This window comes from Stigmatopora nigra, chromosome 1 (assembly GCF_051989575.1).
Source record: "Stigmatopora nigra isolate UIUO_SnigA chromosome 1, RoL_Snig_1.1, whole genome shotgun sequence".
NCBI lineage: Eukaryota > Metazoa > Chordata > Actinopteri > Syngnathiformes > Syngnathidae > Stigmatopora > Stigmatopora nigra.
In genome coordinates, this window is record NC_135508.1 from 15,228,273 (window position 1) to 15,234,279 (window position 6,007).

Consider the following 6,007-nt stretch of genomic DNA (forward strand, 5'->3'; position numbering starts at 1 on the left):
AATTAGCACATAATCCTCCAAGTTCTGATACCAAGTGTTCAATTTCCAGAGGGCATTGATCTTCCTTAGTTCCGATGTTCCCTTGTTTCCTCCCACATCCAGAAACATGCATAGATAGGCTGGTTGAGCACTCTAGAATTACCTTAGTACGGTGTAAAAAATATTGATAGTGTCTATACACACACACACACACACACACACACACACACACACACACACACACACACACACACACACACACACACACACACACACACACACACACACACACACACACACACACACACACACACACACACACACACACACACACACACACACACACACACACACACACACACACACACACACACACACGGGCCATTGAATTCCTTGAAAATGCTTGGATTTTAATGTTTTCTTTTCCCTGGGTTTAAAGCCATGGAAATCGTGCTGTCATTGAAATACTGGTAGCAATCAGGAATCAGAGAGTGTAATAGATTATATCCAGATGAGCATATTTAAAATGCTCCAGAAACCTATTTCAAACTCTTCAAAAATAGTTTCACTAGTGACTGACCATACATTTGAAGAAAACATGTCATAGCAAATGAAATGTGAAATAGTTTGTATTTCAAGTCAGAATGTTTTACTGCTGAAAACACAGAGTGACAAGCTTTAAACAAGGACTGTAAACACTTAGTCACTCTACTGGCCCTGGGTGGCATTGTGGTGGTGGGGCGTGTCACTCTACTGGACCTGGTGGGTGTTGTGGTGGTATGGCTGGCCCATGGTCATGTTGAAGCTCTTTTGGTCTTTATGCAGGTCAATGTGGCTCATATTAAATTCCCCATTTGTCACTGACCTTAACACAAAATGATAACCATCAGTTGATCATCAAATTGATAGATTAACCCAATTAAAAATCAAACAAAGCCAGACACCAAGTAACAGTGGATTTTCTAAATTACTATATTAAAGCAGAAACAGTGGCTTTGACAACCAGAATTTAAAATGTGCCCTAAAGTAAAAGGAATTAACGTTAAACTACTATTATATTGCAAAATAAACAAATAAAAGTGAAAAATGAAATATTTCATAGTGACAAGGCACAATTGTCCTTTTCAGGGGCCATGAAATGTTGTTCTTTCAGACAAGACAGACAAGGTCTTGTTGACATGCCCAGTACTCATTTGATGACAAAAAAATGTTATTTGCTTTGAGGTTGCAGGTACATCTCAGTATTTTTCCCATCCACAAGGCACTTTGGCTCAAAGGGCACAAATGCTGGTGCAAGCATGAAACCAATACTCACATTGATGCTAGAGTATGTTCAATTGGCATTGTATCTTGACCTCATGTTTTAATGTGCTAGTTCTGTTCTAGGGGATCTGAAGATAAATGGAAACAACAAAACAATCTCATGATGCAATCAGTTTATTTCAAGGTTTCAAATACAAGGCAGAAATATTCCAACATTAATTTTTTGAGCACATCCAAACACCAGTCAGTTAAAAAAAATTGATATTCCAACCTCATTTTCTCTGTAAACACTACATTGATTCAAACACGTCTACTTAATATTTCCCCTAAACAAGTTCAATATATAAAGACCCTACATTTGATGCTGCAATGCGACAGAAACGGCAAGCTCGGTTTTGCAACATCACTGCATTTGAACTATATTTTATTTTTCAAGGAAGCATATTTAAGTCCATGTATACTTTGTCAGAAAAAAAGTGATTACAGGATAAATTTTTATTTATTGCTCCAAAAAATTAAAATGACAATCTTTAAACAAGGACTGTAAACATCTGGTCTTCCAAGTATTGTGGTAGTCGGACATGTCACGCTGCTGGCCCGAGGTGGCGTTGTGGGAGTGGGGCATGTCGCTCTGCTGGCCCAGGGTAGCGTTGTGGGAGTGGGGCATGTCGCTCTGCTGGCCCAGGGTAGCGTTGTGGGAGTGGGGCATGTCACTCTGCTGGCCCAGGGTGGCATTGTGGTATTCGGACAGGTCACTTTGCAGGCCCAGGGTGGCATTGTGGTGGTCAGGCATGTCACTCTGCTGTCCCAGGGTGGCATTGTGGTAGGCAGACATGTCACTCTGCTGTCCCAGGGTGGCATTGTGGTAGGCGGACATGTCACTCTGCTGTCCCAGGGTGGCATTGTGGTAGGCGGACATGTCACTCTGCTGTCCCAGGGTGGCATTGTGGTAGGCAGGCATGTCACTCTGCTGTCCCAGGGTGGCATTGTGGTAGGCAGGCATGTCACTCTGCTGGCCCGAGGTGGCGTTGTGGTAAGCAGACATGTCACTCTGTTGTCCCAGGGTGGCATTGTGGTAGGCAGGCATGTCACTCTGCTGGCCCGAGGTGGCGTTGTGGTAAGCAGACATGTCACTCTGCTGTCCCAGGGTGGCATTGTGGTAGGCGGACATGTCGCTCTGCTGGCCAAGGGTGGCATTGTGGTATTCGGACAGGTCACTCTGCAAGCCCAGGGAGGCATTGTGGGAGTGGGGCATGTCGCTCTGCTGGCCCAAGGTGGCATTGTGGGAGTGGGGCATGTCACTCTGCTGGCCCAAGGTGGCATTGTGGGAGTGGGGCATGTCACTCTGCTGGCCCAAGGTGGCATTGTGGTATTCGGACAGGTCACTCTGCAGGCCCAGGGTGGCATTGTGGGAGTTGGGCATGTCGCTCTGCTGGCCCAGGGTGGCATTGTGGTAGGCAGACATGTCGCTCTGCTGGCCAAGGGTGGCATTGTGGTATTCGGACAGGTCACTCTGCAAGCCCAGGGAGGCATTGTGGGAGTGGGGCATGTCGCTCTGCTGGCCCAAGGTGGCATTGTGGTATTCGGACAGGTCGCTCTGCTGGCCCAAGGTGGCATTGTGGTATTCGGACAGGTCACTCTGCAGGCCCAGGGTGGCATTGTGGGAGTTGGGCATGTCGCTCTGCTGGCCCAGGGTGGCATTGTGGGAGTGGGGCATGTCGCTCTGCTGGCCCAAGGTGGCATTGTGGTAGGCGGACATGTCGCTCTGCTGGCCCAGGGTGGCATTGTGGTAGGCGGACATGTCGCTCTGCTGGCCCAGGGTGGCATTGTGGTAGGCGGACATGTCGCTCTGCTGGCCCAGGGTGGCATTGTGGTAGGCGGACATGTCGCTCTGCTGGCCCAGGGTGGCATTGTGGTAGGCGGACATGTCGCTCTGCTGGCCCAGGGTGGCATTGTGGTAGGCGGACATGTCGCTCTGCTGGCCCAGGGTGGCATTGTGGTAGGCGGACATGTCGCTCTGCTGGCCCAGGGTGGCATTGTGGTAGGCGGACATGTCGCTCTGCTGGCCCAGGGTGGCATTGTGGTAGGCGGACATGTCGCTCTGCTGGCCCAGGGTGGCATTGTGGTAGGCGGACATGTCGCTCTGCTGGCCCAGGGTGGCATTGTGGTAGGCGGACATGTCGCTCTGCTGGCCCAGGGTGGCATTGTGGTAGGCGGACATGTCGCTCTGCCGGCCCAAGGTGGCATTGTGGTAGTCGGACATGTCGCTCTGCCGGCCCAGGGTGGCGTTGTGGTAGTCGGACATGTCGCTCTGCCGGCCCAGGGTGGCGTTGTGGTAGTCAGACATGTCGCTCTGCTGGCCCAGGGTCATATCTATCCTTTCGTCATTGTGCAAGTCAGGGTGGCTTACATTAAATTCTGCATTTGTCACTGGTTGGCCTTTCCACAAAGAGATGCACATTAGTAAATGAATAGCAATCAAATTGATAGATTAACCAAATACCAAACAGACAAATGTCAGCTACCTCAAGAAATAGTTTCCTAAATGACTGATTAGAGCTTAGACAGTGGCTTTGAGATTCAAACAGATTCTTATATCTACCCGTATCGAATATAATTGTTATATTTTAAGCTACTCCAGTAATCGACAATAATGTCACTAATAAAAAGTGCTTTATGCACTGTTCTGCAGTCATCACATTGACAATTGTGTCATTTTCAGGGACAAAGTAACACTGCTCGTTCAGACAGCAGAGAGTTAAGGCCTTGATGACACTGCAAATAAACTCAGACATTTGATGACATGAATAACAAATTGGCATGGGAGGGTTGGATAAGCATTCAATCACCCACCTCTTTCGACTAATTTGGCTGTGATTTTTCTTTAGTTAAATGTGCAATTAACATTTGCACATTGGCTCATTCACTACCACTTTCCACCAATGAGTTAAACTCATCAGACTACCATTCAGTAAAAAAGGTTTCATCACAAACCAATGCGCTGATCAGAAAATATCTTTTACACAGCCTTTCTTCACAACAGCATGGCAATTACCTTTTGTAGATCCAACAGAAGCAGACAGGCCTGCGGAGAAACAAAGTCATATCAGCATTCTTTGAGACAAAATTATTCTGAAGCCTGGCTCACAATCTGGTGTCTCACCATTTTCCATCAAGATGGCAAGCGCTGACACGAGCACAAACCAAACTAAGGCCATGATGGTACTGCTGCAGTGTATGTCATGTGGATGAGTGACTCTGCAAGAGCTTTTAAAGCAAGAAATAAGTGATCACAAGTGTTATTAATTAGTTTAAATTAGCACCAATTAGCAATTGGCAAATGGTGTGATTTCTCCATATTGGCAAATGGTGTAATTTCTCTATATTGAAAGAACATGAAACTTTGCAAAAGGTTTTGTCAATAAGTAATTTAAATCATCTTCAACAAACAAATGTCAACGTCCAAAGTAATTCTTTTCAGAAGTATGAACAAAAACATCAACTGAACTTTAAAAAAAATAATTTATTCATTTTCCATACCGCTTACCCTCACAAGGATAACTTATGTGATACAATCAGTTGAAAAAAGGGATGTTTTTAAAGACATCCTGGGGGACAATGAATCGGTGGCCAGCCAATCGCAGGGCACAAGGAGACGGACAATTGTTCACGCTCACAATCATACCTAAGGGCAAATAAGAATGTTCAACCAGACTACCATGCATGTCTTTGAGATGTGGGAGGAACCAAACATCTTATTTTACATTGTTTGATTATGTATAGGTGTCCCGGCAGCTTGAGTGGTTAGCGTGTCAGCCTCATAGCTCTAGCATCCTGGCTTCCAATCCAGGTTGGTCCACCTGAGTGTTTTCTTTTTTTTTGGCTTAAATAGTGATACTCTTTTTGACAAAAAAAATCATTCTACAAGAAAGTTAAGGCCTTGACGTCATCCCAAACAAACTTACTTTTTCCTCCCCATTTTAGTTTTACACATTTCATACAAAATGTGACATTTTATAATTTTTTAAAGAGATTTGGGGTTGTATTTATTTTACATTTCTAATAGTAAGTTTTTACATGTGAACTGTCTCTAGAAAAAAAAATTTGCAACAGTTTCAGAATCAATTTAATTTCATAAATGGATGTGCTTCAGTATTGAGTCATATTGCAGTTAACACATTAACCTCCAACTTCGGATAAAGGATTCCTTCCCCATATGGTAATGACCTACCTGCTGTCAAACATCTTTTCTGTGCCTGTGTGGGTATTCTTCGGGTACTCTAGTTTACTCCCATAGGCAAAATACATGGTTTGTCGGTTGAGCACTTTAAATTGCTTTGGTCAACGTGCGTAAAAATAGTGTCCTTTCCATTTATTCATGTATACAGACAGCTTAAAGGCTCCAATGAATCCTTTATATTGCTTGCATCTATCTATTTTGCATCTTCCAGGTAAAAATAAATATAAATTGTACCATCCTTGGAAGTAACCGGTAATAGTCTGACCATATACTTTAAATGCTGGAGTAACAGGATCCTTTATTGCTGCAAATAGGGACAATGGTAAACTTTAAACAAGGACTGTAAAGACTAATAGATATCTTAAGTTAAAACCAGTATCGGTGCACTTTCAACCATGGTGGCTAAGGAAATGCCTGAACCCTTGTTTTGGTTACCATGCCATTCAGTAAGGCATTTTCCCTGTATGCTAAACATCTAACGCTACGTGCATTAAAGTGCAGTCACATACCCACATTTTGACCGAA